Source organism: Myotis lucifugus, unplaced genomic scaffold, assembly GCF_000147115.1.
Source record: "Myotis lucifugus unplaced genomic scaffold, Myoluc2.0 scaffold_189, whole genome shotgun sequence".
Lineage (NCBI taxonomy): Eukaryota > Metazoa > Chordata > Mammalia > Chiroptera > Vespertilionidae > Myotis > Myotis lucifugus.
The window spans coordinates 97679-117739 of record NW_005871237.1 but is presented as its reverse complement, the minus strand read 5'-3'; positions in this window follow the sequence as shown (position 1 = coordinate 117739).

Below are 20061 nucleotides of genomic sequence, written 5' to 3'. Positions count from 1 at the left end.
TTTAAGATTTTGTTGATGATTTATAATGATAAAGTAGGTAACATTCATAATGCAAAGTATCCAGCACACTGTGGATTTCATTATCAAGGTGGGATTTTTAAGGTGTTTGGTGAAGAGCCCAACACACTAACAATCATATCTCCAAATCTTCTCATTAGATTCAATGAAAGTGTTAAGTTATTTGTCAAAGGCACAAAGTAGTAGTGGACAAAACTGGGTTTCAAGTCTGTACTCTGTTCTCAATAGATTCTGGACAGTGGGACTTAAAATACCACTTCATTGGTAGCTGCACCTAATAATAATCAATGCTGAGATTTGGTGAAGCTTCTTTAGAGCATGTGGCTTTGGCTCTCAGTACTAAAAGAGTGTGTCACATCTTTGAAGACCGAAATCTATTTTTGAAACCTTTCACATCCTGGTTGATTGCAGGAAATAAAGACATAACCACCTCCCTCAGTCAGGTGAGAGACAAAGAGAACGATGTGTACTTATAACTGGTGTTTGGAACACAGTGAAGACATCCATTAGTAAATGTGTATAAATTTCTCTCTTTCTGAATGCATTTTCTGCACCTCAGGCCTAGAGAGTTGAATTAAGCACCATTCACTCACACACCATTGTTCATAGCAAATGAGACCCCTCTCCTGTTTCATTGTAATATAAATCTCACTTTTATTCCCAAATACCACTTCAGATCCCTTCTTTACATAGGCATGCACTCTGAGATATGTGAAATACTCCTCAAATATTTATGCATCCTAGCAGATTATGCAGTTGTTATTGGGGTATGTTTAAATGTACATACATTGTTGAGCTATAAATCTTTTGTTTCTTACTATGTTCAACACTGTTTTAAAGATCAATTTGGCTGCTTGTGCCTATGGAACTTCTCTTTTTTTTCTTTTTTTTAAAATATATTTTTATTGATTTCAGAGAGGAAAAGAGAGAAAGAGAGAGATAGAAGAAACACCAATAATGAGACAGAATCATTGATTGGCTGCCTCCTGCATGCCCCCCACTGAGGATCGAGCCCGCAACCCAGGCATGTGCCCTTGGCTGGAATCGAACCTGGGACCCTTCAGTCCGCAGGCCAATGCTCTATCCACTGAGCCAAACCAGGCAGGACTAGAACTTCTCTTTTAACTATTGCATGATATCCCATAGTATGCATCTACCATATTCTATTTATCTATATTGCCATGATATACCTACTACCACAAACATCATGAGGACAAATACCCTTGTATCTATTTTATATGAACCTGTGCAAGAGTTTCCCTGACATATACCTCAGAAAGACAATGACTGTGTTACAGGGCATAGACATATTTTATTTCTCTAATACTTCTTTCCAGAATAGCTACAACCATTTATACTTCTGCCAACAGGGCATGAGAGTTCCTATCTATCCATATCTTGCACACATTTATTATCACCCATGTTCTAATTGTTGTCATTCAAATCAAAATACAGTGGTATGTTATAAAAGTTAAAATATGCATTTTTCTAATTACTATTGAGTTTAAGTATCTTTTCATACACATGTTAGCTATTTCCCCTTTGTAAAGTATGTCTACATATCTATTTTTTATCTGTTTTTCTAGCATTTGCCTTTGATTTTGTGGAGACATCTGTTTATTCTAGATATTAGTTCCTTTTTGTTTTATACACTGGAAAAAAATTTTCCAGTCTGCCAACTATTAAATCTGTCTATAGTAGTGTACACTAATGAGAAATGATTAATTTTTATGTAGTCAAAAGCATCCAAAATTTTACCTACTGTGTGGTTTTGGAGGCTTGTTTAAGAAGTATTTTTCTGCCCTGACCATTTTGGCTCAGTGGATAGAGCGTCGGCCTGCGGACTCAAGGGTCCCGGTTTTGATTCCAGTCAAGGGCATGCAGGAAGCAGCTGATCAATGTTTCTTTTTTAAAAAAATTTGTTTTATTGCTTAAAATATTACAAAGAGTAGTACATATGTCTCCTTTTTTCCCCCCCTTGACCTTCCCCCGGCCTCCCCTACCCCACAGTGTCTTGTGTCCATTGGTTATGCTTATATGCATGCATACAAGTACTTTGGTTGATCTCTTACACCCCCACCCCAACCCCCCGCAAACCCGCCCCGGCCTTCCTGCTATAGTTTGACAGTCTATTCGATGCTGCTCTGCCTCTGTATCTATTTTTGTTCATCAGTTTATAATGATCTTTATTATCCATAAATGAGTGAGATCATGTGGTATTTTTCTTTCATTGACTGGCTTATTTCACTTAGCATAATGCTCTCCAGATGCATCCATGCTGTTGCAAATGGTAAGAATTCCTTCTTTTCTACAGCAGCATAGTATTCCATTGTGTAGATGTACTACAGTTTTCTAATCCATTCATCTGTTGATGGGCACTTAGGCTGTTTCCAAATCTTAGCTATGGTATATTGTGCTACTATGAATATAGGGATGCATATATCCTTTCTGATTGGTGTTTCTGGTTTCTTGGGATATATTCCTAGATGTGGGATCACTGGGTCAAATGGGAGTTCCATTTTTAACTTTTTGAGGAAACTCCATACTATCTTCCATAGTGGCTGCACCAGTCTGCATTCCCACCACCAGTGTTCCTTTTTCTCCGCATCCTCACCAGCACTTGTCGTTTGTTGATTTGTTGATGATAGCCATTCTGACAAGTGTGAGATGGTACCTCATTTTGATTTGCATCTCTCAGATGACTAGTGATTTTGAGCATGTTTTCATATGTCTCTTGGCTTTCTGAAAGTCCTCTTTTGAAAAGTGTCTATTTAGGTCCTTTGCCCATTTTTTGATTGGATTGTTTATCTTCCTTTTGTTAAATTGTATGAGTTCCCTATAAATGTTGGAGATTAAACCCTTATCGGTGGTAACATTGGCAAATATGTTCTTCCATGCAGTGAGCTTTCTTGTTGTTTTGTTGATGGTTTCTTTTGCTGTGCAGAAGCTTTTTATTTTTATGTAGTCCCATTTATTTATTTTCTCTTTAGTTTCCAATGCCCTAGGAACTGTATCAGTGAAGAAATTGCTTCGTAGGATTTATCCCAGGGATGCAAGGATGGTACAATATCCGCAAATCAATAAACGTGATACATCACATAAACAAATTGAGAGATAAAAACCACATAGTCATACCAATTGATGCAGAAAAAGCATTTGACAAAATCCAACACCCATTTTTGATTAAAAAAAAAACTCTCAGCAAGGTGGGAATAGAAGAATCATACCTCAACATAATAAAAACCATATATGACAAACCCACAGCCAACATCATACCTAATGGGCAAAAACTAAAATCATTTTCCCTAAGAACAGGAACAAGACAGGGATGCCCACTCTCACCACTCCTGTTCGACATAGTACTGGAAGTATTAGCCATTGTGATTAGACAAGAAGAAGAAATAAAAGGCATCCAAATTGGAAAAGAAGAAGTAAAACTGTCCTTATTTGCAGATGACATGATATTGTACATAAAAAACCCTAAAGACTCCATCAAAAAACTATTAGACTTAATAAATGAATTTGGCAATGTAGCAGGATACAAAATTAACGCTAAGAAATCTATGGCATTTCTATACACCAGTAGTGAACTTGCAGAAAGAGAGACTAAAAAAAAACAATCCCATTTACCATCGCAACAAAGAAATTAAGATACCTAGGAATAAACTTAACTAAAGAGGTAAAAGATCTCTACTCAGAAAACTATAGGACGTTGAAAAAAGAGATAGAGGAAGACATAAACAGATGGAAGAACATACCATGTTCATGGATTGGTAGAATCAACATCATTAAAATGTCCATACTACCCAAAGCAATCTATAAATTCAATGCACTTCCCATTAAAATACCAATGGCATATTTCACAGACCTAGAATGAACTCCCCCAAAATTCATCTGGAATAAAAAAAAGACCCCAAATAGCTGCAGCAATCCTGAGAAAGAAGAACAAAGTAGGTGGGATCTCAATACCAGATATCAAGCTGTATTACAAAGCCACTGTTCTCAAAACTGCCTGGTACTGGCACAAGAACAGACATATAGATCAGTGGAATAGAATAGAGAACCCAGAAATCGACCCAAACCAATAAGCTCAATTAATATTTGACAAAGGAGGCAAGAACATACAATGTAGTCAAGACAGTCTCTTCAATAAATGGTGTTGGAAAAATTGGACAGATACATGCAAAAAAATGAAACTAGACCACCAACTTACACCATACACAAAAATAAACTCAAAATGGATAAAGGACTTAAATGTAAGATGGGAAACCATAAAAATATTAGAGGAATCCAAAGGCAACAAAATCTCAGACATATGCCGAAGCAATTTCTTCATGGATACAGCTCTCATCGATGTTTCTCTCTATCCCTCTCCCTTCCTCTCTGTAAAAAATCAATAAAATATATTTTTTTAAAAAGAAGTATTTTTCCAAACCCTAGGTCATATAAATTCTCTATTACATTTCCCTCCTATTAGGTTTGTAATTTTACCTTTTACATTTAAGTCATTAATTCATCTGGATTCTACCTTTAAGATGTGTGGTAAGGTAGAGGAATCCAGCTTAATTTTGTACATCTAATAAGTTGGTTTTCTCAACCTCATTTACTAAATAAGCCATCCTTCTCCCTTGTTTTTGTGGAACCATCTTCATCAAATAACAAGTACCCATGGAACTGTTTATGAGCTACCTATTCCGTTCCATTAGTTTTCTTGTCTACTCCTGAATTAGTATCATACTGTTTTTTTATGTCTACGACTTTGTATAGTCCCTCAATGAGTAAACCTCTCCACTTTGCTCTTTATTTGCAAAATTAACTTTTCATGAACTTTTACTCTTCCATATACTTTTTAAAATATATTTTTTTATTGATTTTTAGAGAGGAAGGGAGAAGGAGAGATAGAGATAGAAACATCAATGATGGAGAGAGAATCATTGATTGGCTGCCTCCTTCATGCCCCACACTGAGAACCAAGGCTGCAACCTGAGCATGTGCCCTGACCAGGAATCAAACCATGACCTCCTGGTTCATAGGTCAATGCTCAATCACCGAGCTATGCCAGCTGGGCCCATATACTTTTTAGAATGGGTTTGTTGATTTCCTAGAAATATGGTAGAAATTGATTGAGTCAATAGAAAATAATTTTCTGTTACTGAAAGACTTAGAATTTTTTATTTTTCTATAAATTTATGTATTTCACCTGGGATAATATTTGTATGTAAATAGATGTCTATAATTTTGAATAAAGTTTTAGATATGTGTTTCAATTAGTTATTTAATCTTATACATTCTTTTTATAATAGAACAGTCTTGCAAGAGATTTATTAATCTTATTAATCCTTTCAAAGAATGATTTATTAAAAGCTTTATAATTTTCCCTCAGCCAGTGGTTCTCAACCTTCCTAATGCCTCGACCCTTTAATACAGTTCCTCATGTTGTGGTGACCCCCAACCATAAAATTATTTTTGTTGCTACTTCATAACTATAATTTTGCTACTGTTATGAATCATAATGTAAATATCTGATATGCAGAATGTATTTTCATTGTTCGCGACCCACAGGTTGAGAACCGCTTAGGCTAAGCACTGCTCTATTTCACATAGTTTGACATGCATGACTTTGTTATCTGATTCTAAATATTTCATTATTTCTCTAATGATTTCTTCTTTAACCCAAAGTTCTACATTACTATGTTTTTTTCTGTTTTGTTTAGTTTTTAGTTTTCAACCTTGCAGACTTTTATTAATGACTCTTTTGTTAGTAACATCTAATTTTATTGAATTGTAGTTATAGAATATAAACTATATGATGTTAATTCTTTTATATTATTGATAAGTCCTTTGTGACTTTGCTCATGGTCTGTTCTTCATTATTGCTCCATGTGAGCACAAAAACAAACAAAAACTTTGTTAAACACCATATATATCTATTAGTCCAAACTCAATATATTCAAATATGTTTTGCCTTTACTTATATTTTATCTGATTGCTTATCAATTTCTAAGAGAAATTTGTTAAAATATGAACTATAATTATTTATTTATCTCTTTCTCCTAGTAGTTATGACTTAATGTGTTTTAAGGATATGTAATAATTTTATGAATTCTTATCCTTTTAACTATCATTTGATGGCTTTGTTTTTCATGAAATTTTTTACTTTGAATTTCCCTTTGATACAAAATTGCTACGCATCTTTTTGTGATGTGTCTTTTTCAATCTATTTATCCCAGTGTTCTGTAAACCTTTGTTTTAAATATACATTATACTTCTAGTCTCTTATTATTTTCTGATCTGAAGCCCTCTCTGTTTTAAACTATTACTTGTACCTGGCATTTTTAACAGTATGCCAGAACTTATTCCTACCATATGGTTTTGCCTTTCTATTTATAATAATGTTTCCTCATTTTCTTTGGAGAGATAAACTTTTTTCTTATTTGTTTGAATATTAACTTCTTAAACTTAATGCCTAGAACTTCTCTCCAAGGAAGACCATTGCTTTTAGTGAACCTCGTTTCTTCCTGCTCTGAAGCCGCTCTCTCTTATTGATACTTTTGAAATGTCATGAAAATACTTTATGGCCTCTGCTAATCTTCACTCAATTATTTATTTTCTTTTCCCCATAATTTGCAAAGATTCTTCCTTAATTAATTTCTCTTTCTGCTGTTACACTTCCTACAAAAATGCTTTCATCTCTGCATGAGCTTTCTGGGGATAATACATCTGAGTTTATTTTTACAGCAATTCACATTTAAAATATTATTTAACTAGATATAAAATTCTAAGTTCAGAGTTTTTCTTTTTCAGCACTTACAAAATATTACTCCTCTTTCGTGTGTCTCTCTTCCAAGGTTTTATATCAATCTAATTGTGTTTTCTTTATGTGTTCTGTTCTTTCTGTCTGGAATCTTTTTTCTTTCTGATGTTTTCAATTTTATAATTATCTGTTTATGTGAAGTATTTCTTTTTCCACCCAATTTGATTCTGGGGATGTTTGGTTCTTAAAATATACAGATCTTCATACTTCCTTTTTCATCACCAGGTTTGCTAAGTCTTCTTTAAGAAAATATTTTCTCCTTTTTTCCTTCTGATGCCCTTTGGAAAAATTCTTTGACCAGATCATTAACATACTTGAACTATATTCTTTTGAATATTTAGCCTACCTTTTCAGTTCTTGATCTCTACTATAATATTTGTCATACCCCGCATTTCCAATTGGCTCTTCTTTATAATGGCCTATTCCTGTTTCTCTTTTGTCTCCTGGAAGAAATTTATTATATTTATTTCAAATTTTTGTCTAGTCTGTTTCATTAATCCTGGCTCATATAGCACAAGCCATTCATTTATCATTTCTTTTATAAAATGTTTGTGTTCCTCGCATGTTTGCTTGTTATAATTCCTGAGAACTCACTTTCCCTTGGTTGGCAATAAGGTAAGAGGGCAAAGCACAGGCCCTACTCATCCAGTCCTGGGGACATTGTGGGCAGGGAGTGATGGAGGTGTTTTTCCCCACAGAGAACTTGCCTATTCTCTTACCCACTCACTGCCCTTTCCCAAAATTTGAATGCCCTTACCATAGCATGGCAAGAGGTAGCGGAAGGGGTGAGATCAGGAGTCTCAAGAGTTGGATACCCAGTGCATTCCCCAGTCAGGCCTCTGAAACTGTCCTAATGCTACTTCTACAACCCAAGGCAGCTACTGAGATTCTACTTCTGGTTGCAATGCTCCAAGCAATGATCTGGCCAGGGTCTTGTGGAGATGTTGGAAGAGAAGCACTTCAAAGGTTTCCCCAGTACTTCCCATGACCATGGTGACCTCTTCCAACCCAGGCTGCCTTTTCTCCTTTCCTATTAGGTCAAAACTGCCTTCTGTCTCCCTGTTTTTTCCTGGGTCCTTCAGATTTATACACTTATCTCTAACCTTAAAATAATCCTCTGATGTCAGGTAGCAATATAGAGTCTTCAGTCTAGTTCATCATTGTCTCTACTCACCCCAACATCATTTCTACCCTCATTCTTTACCATACCTTTCTCCTCTACCCCCTCAGAAAACATAGGTATACATTAGGATAGTGCTCTCTATCTAAAAAAACAAAACACCCTCCTCCCCCCCAAAAAAACACAAAAAACACTTGGTGGGGTAGAGGAGAGAAATAGAATGAGGAAGATGTACATGGAGGAAGGAAGAGAAAAAGATTCTTCTTCCTCTGCAGCTCAGTGACTCCTGTTTGGATTTCTATTTTGGTAGATCCACTCTGAGTATGGCTCTCAACCCCAACTACACTTTATGATCATCTGTAGTTTCACAAACTTCCCAGGTAATTCTAACAAGCAACCAGGGTTGAGAATCACTTGCCTTATGGCAACCCAGATATACCCTATCTTAATCTTTGGCATGCTGCACAGATAGACGGTTTAGAAATTCCAAATTGGATTCAACTGTTACAAACAGAGCACCACTATTGGCAATGTTGTGAATTTTGGAGTTTAAGAGGAATTAGATAAGACTGAGACATACAGGGTAAAAGTAAACAACTGTTCACTAAAGTCTCTTTGAAAATAACACCACATGGTAACAATTCATGGTAGGGAAGTTTATAGAAGGTGCAGAAATTCCAGTGATGTGAGAGGACATCCTTAATAAGCAACTGAGTAGTGTTTAAAACCTGCTATTGGAATGTGGAACATCATTTGAAAACTGAATTAGCGGGCAATATATTTACCCTCTATGGCAAGTGAAAACACATGGTCATAATAAATACATATATTTTTAGTTAAGAACAAACATATTAAGTCTTTGACTCCTTAACTTTCATATTTATGAAATTATTGTGTAAGGTGTTTTAAATATTATTACGTAAGGATGACTGGTGTATTGTTTTTAATGTAGAGATAATTCATTTGGCAGTGTGGTCTGTAATATGAGGGTTGCTATATGAAGAAATATCCTTTTCCTAATGGCAGAATGGATTGCCTAACAGTACCTCCCAAAATGTGATGTGGAAAAGTAACAGTAAGTTTCTCAAAACATTTGTCTCAGTAGCTAGGAGAGAATCAGCCTGAATAAAAGTAATTGGTTGCCTTCTAGATCTAGAAATTCATTTTGAGCTCTTTTATTAAAGAGTTAGCAAATATTTATTATAGGTTTTTAGATATGAGGCTCAATCCTAGGAACCACATGCCAGGGATTAATAGCTTAAAGTTCCTATTGTTTCTGCCAATATCAACATAAATGTGTCGATATTGAATTTTATTGGATTAACTCAGCCTCTTTAGGTAAATTTTCGTTAATTCAAGATTCAACTTTCCTATCCAGGATTCTTCTATCCTCTCAAAGAATCCCCTGGCCTGCCTAAGATTGCCCTGAGTTATGACCAGCGGACATTGTACTAAGAAAAAGCAATAATATATTTAGGAAAATTTTTCAGAGGTGCCTGGTGGAGGGTAGCAGCATGGAAGGGGTCAATGGGGGAAGAAGGAGGGACATCTGCAGTACTTTCAACAATAAATATAAATTAAAAAAAGAAATTAAGAAGAATAGAAAACAAATCTACAAAAAATTTCAGAGATGCTATATTTCATGAGTATCCATAGTCCATAAATTCCTCTTGAAATAATTTCTTAGAGTCAACATATAGAAGCACAACCAGTAGAGTTCAGATAAAAGGCCAGTATTGAATAGATGCTCATCGAACATTTGAATTAATGAATAATAAAAGGAAGTGAAAAATTGGGAGATGAAATGGAAGCATTCATTTGTAAAATATCCTAGAGTTACCACAAATCACTTAAACTTAAGTGGAACATGTTAAGATTCATAGAATCTAAAGAACTGCCAAGTTTTTGAAAATTTCAAGAGGGAAAAGCTGTTGTTAACATTTCAGACTAACCACTTTAAATATGAAACTTGGAGAAATATTTTCCCCTCTTTTATTAACCATTAAGCTAAGTTAGCTACATTTTTCATGCCAAAAATAAAGTGTTTTAGAAGAGATGTAACTAAAAGAAACACAATCAACTTCATCTCTAAATAAATATAGAAATGTCCCACAATGTCATTGTTTCTTGATCAGGTTCTAACTAGAAAACTCTCTTCGCCTACAACAATGCTACACCTCTCAATTATGTCACATCTGTTCCTCGTCTCAAGCCTTTACTTATAATCCATGTAAAGTATAATTTTTATTTTCACTCAAAGGCAATCATTGTCTTTATTTTTTATATGCAAAGTGCTTATTACCCATCCCAGACATTTTCAAAGTTGCTTGTCTTGTAAAGTATTATTCTCTAATTGCATTAGGTTTATATGCTTTGTTTCTCTTAACTGTTAGAGAAATCCTCTGAAAACAGGATAGTACCATGTTAAGCACAGTGGGTTCTAAATACAAATTGATGAATCCAATGAAACAAATGATAACATAGCAGGAAGTGTGACATTCTTTATATATATATATATATATATATATATATATATATAATTGATTTTTTACAGAGAGGAAGGGAGAGAGATAGAGAGTTAGAAACATCGATGAGAGAGAAACATCGATCAGCTGCCTCCCGCACATCTCCCACTGGGGATGTGCCCGCAACCAAGGTACATGCCCTTGACCGGAATCGAACCTGGGACCCTTCAGTCCGCAGGCCGACGCTCTATCCACTGAGCCAAACCGGTTTCGGCAAGTGTGACATTCTTTATGTGGGAATGACACAGCTGAAATCATTTTTAGAGAGGAAGCACTAATGAGACTAATGGCCACTCATTGGACATAACCAGAGTTAAAATGCTTGGATTAATATATTTTCCAAGAAGTGATGCACATATGCTTTTATTAAGCAAAAAAAAAAAAAAGCAAAATGTTCAGTGATCAATATGAAGTTCATTTTTCACATTTATACCAGAATAAACTATGAATATACATCTATTCCTTCACGGGAGTTCTGTGATTTGGATTGTTTTGATTATCTACTGTTGTATAACACAAATTGCTTCAAACAAGGAATACTAGAAAGGCTCAGCAGTTTAGCTCTTCTCCAATCCATGTGGTGTTGCCGGGGGCAGCAGGAGCCAGAGGATCCCACATACAAGGTGGTTTCTCCACTCACATGTTTGCTGCCTTGGTGCTCTTCAGCCCGTCTTCTTGTCTACATGGTTTCTCATCCTCTAGGGCAGTGGTTCTCAACCTTCCTAATGCCGCGACCCTTTAATACAGTTCCTCATGTTGTGGTGACCCCCAATTTCATTGTTACAAATTGAACATAATTAAAGCATAGTGATTAATCACAAAAACAATATGTAATTATATATGTGTTTTCCGATGGTCTTAGGCGCGACCCCTGTGAAAGGGTCGTTCGACCCCCAAAGGGGTCGCGACCCACAGGTTGAGAACCGCGGCTCTAGGGTCTCTTCACATGCCTTAGGCTTCTCACAGCGTGGAGGTCTCAGGACAGTCAGATCTCTTATAGAGCAGCTGGCCTCCCAGGGTGTTCCAAGAAAGAAGAAGGGGGAAACTGTCAGTCTTTTCAGGTTGGGGTTTGAAACTTCACTTCTGTTGTTTCCTTTGGTCCAAATATCATGGAGTCTGCCTTGAATGAAGGAAAGGGGTCATAGAACCCTTCTGCTCAATGAAAGGAAAATAGAAACTTACACCCTTTTAAAACCTGCCACATGAGTTTCCCATCTTCCTTTTATAGGTTAGGTTTCTGTGTGAAAACTGTCAACTTGATTTATCTTGGACACATGAGCTTCTGGACACATTTGGCGCTTATGCCCAAATAAATACTCATATTCAGGTTAAATAAATTCCCTGGGCTAACATGTAAAACTTTTCTAGAACTGCTTTGAAGTAAGTAAGACCAAGAGGTGCCTCTTCTGCATTGTCCCAAACTACTCTCAACACATTAACTTTTCTTGTGTCTTTCTGTTATATAGCCCAGGTTTGTAAGCTGTGGTTCTTCAGGAATGGACATCAGAGGTCCAGAAGTCCCTGAAATTGTAACAAAACTTTGTGTATCTGCATTTGTCAAGGAAAAGAACTATCAGTTTAATCAACTTCTTTAAACATTTTTCATTCCCCAGAAAAGATTAAGAACTATTCTGCCAGAGGGTTCTAGGCTCATATTTTCCTTTTTAACTTTGTTTTTTAAATGTAGTCATTGTAAATTGAAGACAACAGGATGTATTCATAATCCTCTATCAAGGTCAGCAGCTCTCTGATGGTATAGCTAAGGTGTGATGCATGCCGGCTGTGAATAGCTTGTGATGTGGCTTAGTGATCACTAGTTGTAAGATTCTCACCCTCAAATTGCTGAAACTTTAAATAAAACATTCAATGATAGAATATTCAACATTCAATACAGACGTGGGTAATTTCCAGAAACGTTTATTGATTGTTAGTGAGACAAAATATTCACAATGTAGGAATTTCTTTCATTCAATTTAATTAACTAGCATAGTAAACATCACCATGAATAATTTTGAAAAAAGAAGTGAATGAGTGCCTCATTTCTCTCTTCACTTATGCAAAGATCGGCCTGGATAAAATTCAGCCATTGTAACTTGGAGACCAACAGATAGGTTTTAATTTGTGACATGAACACCCGTTGTGTTTACCATCTTAACATCCTGTCCCTCTTTTCTGGAAACAGGACTATTATTTTCTAGGAGGGATCCATTTCATGTGGTTCACATAAGACTGTTTTCACCCATTTCTCTGCCCATGGGGATGGATATGTAAATAGGCCAAGCCAACCACAGAACCCCATTCTATTGTCTACTATGGTTGGTCTAAGGATAGATATATAATCCAGCCTGAACAGAAGTCTTCCTGGGAAATTTCTATTAGGTCTAGTAAAAAATATACTATCTTTTTAATGAGGTTGCCAAGATATTAGGATATGAATCTTGGGCTTCTAAGACAATTTTGACCAAAACATAAAGAGAATCTGTCTATTTCCTTCGCCAAGTTAGGAACAAACATAGGGAAGCATAATGACATGCATGTTTGTCATTATTTGTCAAATAGGTTTTCAATGTCTTGCTCTCTCTATTGTCCTTCTGGCACCCCAATGATGGGAATGTTGGAATACTTGAAGTTGTCCCAGAGGCTTCCTACACTATCTTCATTTTTTTTCTTTTTGCTGTTCTGATTGGATGTTTTTTGCTTCCTTATATTCCAAATCACTGATTTGATTCTCAGCTTCGTCTATTCTACTATTGATTTCCTGTAAATTATTCTTCATTTCAGTTAGTATACTCTTCATTTCTGACTGGTTCTTTTTTTTGTGGTTTATATGTCCTTTTTCATGCTGTTGCAGTTCTCATTAAGTTTCTTGAGCATCCGTCTAACCATTGTTTTGTGCCCCGACCTGCAGGGCACGCATCGTGGGTACACCGCACCAAATCCTGCAAAGGAATGAGAGGATAGGAGACGCGAAGAAGTGGAGGCAAGACAAAGTTCTGATCAAGCCTCAGTTTTATTTTTACAGCGGGTGGTATTTATGTTGTTTCTAGAGGAGGGGAGTGGGTAAAGGGGGTCCCTGGGATTAGCCTATCATTAAGGATGTAACAAAGGCTCTGGAATGTCACAGCTATGCACTTATCAGCGGAGATGTAGCAGGTTTGTGCTTAGGGTGAGGGTAGGTTATCTTTTAACTCCAGGCCAAACGGGGAGTTGGCTTGGAGGAGCCATAAACCTATTATGCTGTAAACTGGAGATGTATGTGTGATTTATAATGGCTCCCAACAGTTTTGAACTCTGTATCTGATTGTTTGCTTGCCTCCATTTCATTTCATTCCTTTTCTGAAGTTTTGTTCTATTCTTTCATTTGGGACCTGTTTCTTTGGCTTTGAATTTTGGCAGCTTCCCTATGTTTATTTCTATGTATTAGGAAGAGCTGCTATATCTCACAAGCTTGGTAGATTCACCTTATGTAGTAGGTATCTGTGGGGCCCAGTGGTTCAGCTTCCCCATTCACCCAAGGTGGACACTACCAGGTGCATCCCTGTGTGCACTGTGCTGTTGTCGTACTATTGGCATCACTGGGAGGAATTGACCCCCAAGCTGTGAGGATTAGCTGTGGCTATAGCAGAGGAGCTGCTATGCAGAAACTGACCCTACAGAGCAGAACTTGTTTCAGTGGGGCTTTGTTGCTCATTGAGTCTGCCCTTTGAGTGTTGCTGGTGGAGGTGGGGTTGTAATCTGGCTTTGTCTGAAGCTTTCCACTGAGTGCACTGGCTCTTGGGGCCACTTAGGAGGTACAAGGTCAGCCACTGCCTAAGCCCTGCCTGGAGTCACCCAGCATGAGCTACAGAGCCATCTGCAGATAGCTGCTACTTGTATTGGGTTTGGAGGTGCCCAGAAGAAGCTAAGTTGAGTACTGCCTTACTTTGATTTTCTTATTCTCCAGCCCCTTTCCCTATGAAAGAAGCACTCGTGCCCAGCCAGTGTGGCTCAGTGATTGAGTGTCAACCCATGCACCAAGAGTTCACCGGTTTGATTCCCAGTCAGGATACATACCCGGTTTGAAAACTTGATCCCCAGAGGGGGATATGCAGGAGGCAGCCGACCAATGTTTCTCTTAAGTCAGTGTTTCTATGTCTCTCTCCCTTTCCCTTCTTCTTTCTATAAAATTAATAAAAAATACTTTAAAAAATATTTTTAAAAGAAAGAAGCACTTGCTATGAGTAGGCAATCCAAATATCTAGAAGGGTATTTGTACAGACAAGTGCCAGCTATCCACCTTGCATCCTAGCAAGTAATTTCACAGAAGAAAAGAAAAAGCAGAGTTATGCACCGTGGCTCAATTTTATATCATTTATAAATAAAAACATCCATAGCATCAAGAGTAGAAGAATACTAGTTAGGGGAGATCTTATTTTTGAGCTCAGAATGGGGAACAAGGAAATACTTGACAGTAGACATTAGTGCTGCTCCACAATATATGTGGTTCTCTCTTCCCTTCTGTGAGCACACAGAAATCTTTCACTTCTCTGACCTTTTAGGTTAAGCATAGCTAACCATTTGGCTAGCTATTGTCAATAAAATATCAGTGAAAGTAATGTGTGTCACTTCAGTGCAAAACTGTTTAAGATCTTGTGCAGGATTCTCCATCTTTCCCTCTCTCTGCTGCAGTGGCCGGTGACATTGCTGATGACAGAGTCCCCACCAACTGGGTCCCTGAATAAGGAACATATGGAGTAAAGCCCAAACTAAACATGATAAACACTAGCATGAAGGAGAAGTAAATCTTGTTTTAAGCCCCTATGATCTGGAGTTCTTTGTCGCTTTAGAACCTGGGTTATCCTAACTGATACATACACCAAACCATGGTGATAGGAACAGTGATGACCACAATTTAAAATAGGAACTTGGAAGAACACAGCTTTTATTGAAAACACTTTCCTGTACCTGGTATAACACTAGGTTTTTCTAAAATTATTATAAAATTGGTATTAGCATGCCTATTTTAAGAAGAGGTTTAAGTCTTCTTTAAAAATCATTCAGCCAGAAACTGATCCCTCTGAATAAAAGACCAGGTATAATTGCTAACTGGTTGGTGATGTCAAGAGGAGTTACACTCTGACCAGTTTGGCTCAGTGGATAGAGCGTTGGCCTGCGGACTCAAGGGTCCCAGGTTTGATTCCGGTCAAGGGCATGTACCTTGGTTGCAGGCACATCCCCAGTAGGGAGTGTGCAGGAGGCAGCTGATCAATGTTTCTCTATCCCTATCCCTTCCTATAAAATTAGTTTCTCTAACTCTCTATCCCTCTCCCTTCCTCTCTGTAAAAAATCAATAAAAATATATTTTTTTTAAAAAAGAGAGGAGTTACAGAAAAGTTCAAACCTTTTTAGATATCTATCAGTAGTTTTCCGAATGAGCTAAAATTTAATTTCTTAAAGGAAAGAAATATTTCCATTGATTTAAGGAGGCCTCTAGAATCAAAGACAGGCCATCAGTCAGGGAGCAAAATAGTAAAAGAAATAATTCCATGTGCAAAAATTCCAAAAAAAGAAAAGAAATGTTAAGAAAAGTTTCAATAACTAATTCAAAATAAAATCTTCTCTTTCCTTCATAACAACAACTTCAAATTATTCCCCAATTTAGGGCAGCACTCTAATAAGACCAATAGGTTTGAAGACATGGGGAAGGAATGAGCAGCACTCAAAGAGGACATTGAGTCATAACAACCTTGTGGAAATCCTGCAGCAACAAATCAGTTCACTTACTGAGTAATCATTAGCGATTAGCTGAAAGTTCTCTAGCTACAATGAAAGGAGACTGACATTAAAAAACAAATCTGGCAAAATATTTAAGAAACAAAGAAGGGACAGAAAAATGTTAATGATATTATAAAAAATGAGACTTTCCAATGTTTTATTAATAACCAGAAGGAATAGAGACATGATTTAAGCAAGGTTAGGTGGAGCAAATTAACTATTGCAACGATCTAGAGTTCTAGACAGAAGAAATCAGCCAAAATATTCACCAAGTAAACATACTGTTGAATTCTAAGAAAAATCACTGAAAGTACCAGGAGTGAGCAGGAAGAGCTGTCTGGCAATGGCAAAATTCTAAGTATTAGGATTTTCTTTTTTGAGTGCATGCTGTAATGTGGGGGAGGAGTGGAACTTTTGCCTTTGTACACTTGTTTCATTTTATCAGAACACTGTGGCTTTTTTATTTTAATTTGTTCTTAAGGGAGACATGGGTTTAGTCATCTAAATACAATTTCCTCACTTCCTACTGTTCTATACCTCAAATAAATATTACCTGTCTTGCCTTTGAAGGGATTTCCTGCTTTACAAAAAAAATTAAAAATACATGTTATTAAAACAGAGTCTTAAATCAGAAGTACCTCCATAAGACACTAGTTATAAGGGTGGGAGAGAGTATAAAAATGAGATGAGGAGAAAGGGAAATGAAATGAGTAGTAATAGATTAGTAAGATTCTGTACTTCAGATTTATTAAAAACCTCCCAAAATAAAGAACTCTCATGATGTTGGATGTTTATTTAAATGTTTCAGAAAAGACTCCATTGAAAATTTTAAATGTTAGAGGAAAGGGGGAACATAGGTTTTTCATGTTGGGTTGCTTTTAATTAAAAGTACATTTTCTAAAAGCCTGCAGCCTTTATTGTTTTGTTTAACACAATATGCACAGGATGAAATTAAAAATACTCCGTTAAAATTACATATCTTAGGAGGGTGGACTCCTCTTTCAGTGGGAGTGTGTGGGAGGAGTTTCAAAAATATTTCAGAATCATTTTTTAACTACACAAGATCTTATTAGACTGTCTCTCTTCATACAGCTTCCCAAAAATTCTACTATGCCTTCTCCTTTTTCTTTTCCATGAAATCATTGTCCTAAAGCAATGGCTAGTTATGGGTAAAGGCCAGATCTCTTGGTGCTTTGGGGATTGGAGAAAAGCTGGTAACTACTGGCTTATGCTAGCTCATAAAATGTATTAAAATATCTAAAACACTTCTAAAAGAGAAGCCCTGTATCCTTAACAAGAAACATTTGGAGAGTGTAACAGTGTTTATAAGCGTTTATACTTTTCATTCATTTTAATATCTTAAAATAGGATTATTTCCAAATTCTATCCTCTGAGAGAGTTCAAATTATTAGTTGCAATAAGAACATTAATATTCTCAAACATCTGGATCAAAATGAAAAGAAGGATGGGAAACCAGATAGAAGGCTTATTGGTTCATTTTCTTATCTGACCCATAACTCCTTGGGTGAAGTTCAAAAAGATTATTTTTGAGACGCATTTAGAACAACAATGAGAAGAAAGTGCATTAATACTATTTCATATCTTGAAAATTAATGATGCTTGCAGAAATATTTGAAAATATCAACTGATATATTTTTTATTCTCAGTAATTTTTAGTTTTTCCAAGTTGCCCAGCAGCATTTCTCCTAGTGTAAAAAGCATCATTCATTGCTCTGTGAGTGTATGTAAAAGGGAATAAGGGGAGGAAAAGAGTGAGGAGGTGCAAATCTATCCTGAAATCAGTCATTGTTCAGCTTTGAACTTTAAAATAGAGCTAAGTCCATTGCAGATAAAAAGCATAAAATTCAAAGAATGTTTGATTTGCAAATGCCAGGATCCTGGGCGGTGGGGGGTGTGAATTTTTAGTTATTTCAAAACCTGGATTTGCATTTCAAGAGAAAATCCGGGCTGGTGTCTGGAACAGAGTTTATCATGTCGTGGATAACAGAGTGGAGGAGGATTCTGCATGTAAGACTGAAGAAGAGTTTTCCCACCTAATAAGAACCCTTTCTAGAAAGCAGCGAGGAGTTTACGGAGAGGAGAAAAGATTATAAAAAAAAATTACATCTTAGGGTGGGACTCTCCTTTTTGCCTACTACATTTTAACTTTGAAACCTCCAGAAGGAAGAAAAGAAACTCTTAGATAAATTTGGAAACCCAAAAGTAGAAAAGGCTTGTATCCCATTTCCAGCTTGGAATTCTGAAAGGAGAAGGCTTTATAGAGTGTCCCTAGTCATACCCAGGGTGAATTCAATAGAATATATATGATATTTCAGTTTGTTTAAGCAGGAAGAATCTGAGATCGTCCATCATGATTTACTCCATACAGACCTAGAGGAGATAAAACAATGGGGGAAGAGTAGTGGAGGACTTACAGAGGAGGCCAGGCAGTTAGTCTTCATGAAGGGTAGGAATTCTAAAGTAAATAATCAAGCTGGGGACAGATGGTGGATCTGAGTAGTCTAGACAGTGATGGCGAACCTATGACACGCGTGTCAGACGTGACATGCGAACTCATTTTCTTGGTTGATTTTTCTTTGTTAAATGGCATTTAAATATATAAAATAAATATCAAAAATGTTCATCGTTGTTTTACTATGGTTGCAAATATCAAAAAATTTCTATATGTGACACGGCACCAGAGTTAAGTTAGGGTTTTTCAAAATGCTGACACACCGAGCTCAAAAGGTTCGCCATCACTGGTCTAAGAGGATGAGCAGTGTTGGTAAGAGAGAAGAGGGTGCCCTAACCAGTTTGGCTCAGTGGATAGAGCGACGGCCTGCAGACTCAAGGGTCCCAGGTTCGATTCCAGTCAAGGGCATGTACCTTGGTTGCGGGCACATCCCCAGTAGGGGGTGTGCAGGAGGCAGCTGATCGATGTTTCTCTCTCATCGATGTTTCTAACTCTCTATTCCTCTCCCTTCCTTTCTAAAATATCAATAAAATATATTTTAAAAAGAGAGAGAGAAGAGGGGCCAACGCAAAGGAAAACATTGAGTGTTCCTCCCTCACCTCTACCCTGGAGCCATCGCCTGCCTTGCCTGTAACAGAACAGATGACCAGCTAGAAAAGCCAGGAACCTCAGCATGGGATGTAGCAAGGAGAGAGTCATATTCCCAAGACCACAAAGGGCTGCTGAAATAAAAAAATTTAAAGAAAATCACGAGACTCATACAAATGTTAAATAAAATATGCTAAAGTTTTATTTAACATATTAATTAAAAAGGGAACCAGGAAGATGTTAAAATCTGTTCAGGGGTGAATTTCAAGAAGCATAATAGATAGGACGCCAGGAATGCGGAACTGAATTTGCTAACAGATGTAAGATTGCTTCTTATCCTATCTATCTATACTAATAATAGAGGAATATGCAAATTGTCCAGGACTCCATCACAGTAATGACTGAACAGCAGGCTGTGTGGGGCGACCAGGCCAGCAGGGGGTTAGTGAGGGACGACCAAACGACTGAACAGCAGGCTGCGTGGGGCAACCAGGCCGGCAGGGGGGGCAGTTGGGGGTGACCAGGCCAGCAGGGGGGGCAGTTAGGGTTGATCAGGCAGGCAGGCAGGAGAGGGCAGTTAGGAGCCAGCAGTCCCAGATTGTGAGAGGGATGTCCAACTGCTGGGATCAGGCCTAAACCACCAGTCAGACATTCCCTGAGGGGTCCCGGATTGGAGAGGGTGCAGGCTGGGCTGAGGGGACTCCCCTCCCCATGCACGATTTTGTGCACTGGGCCCCTAGTATATATATAAAAGCCTAAGCAACCATTA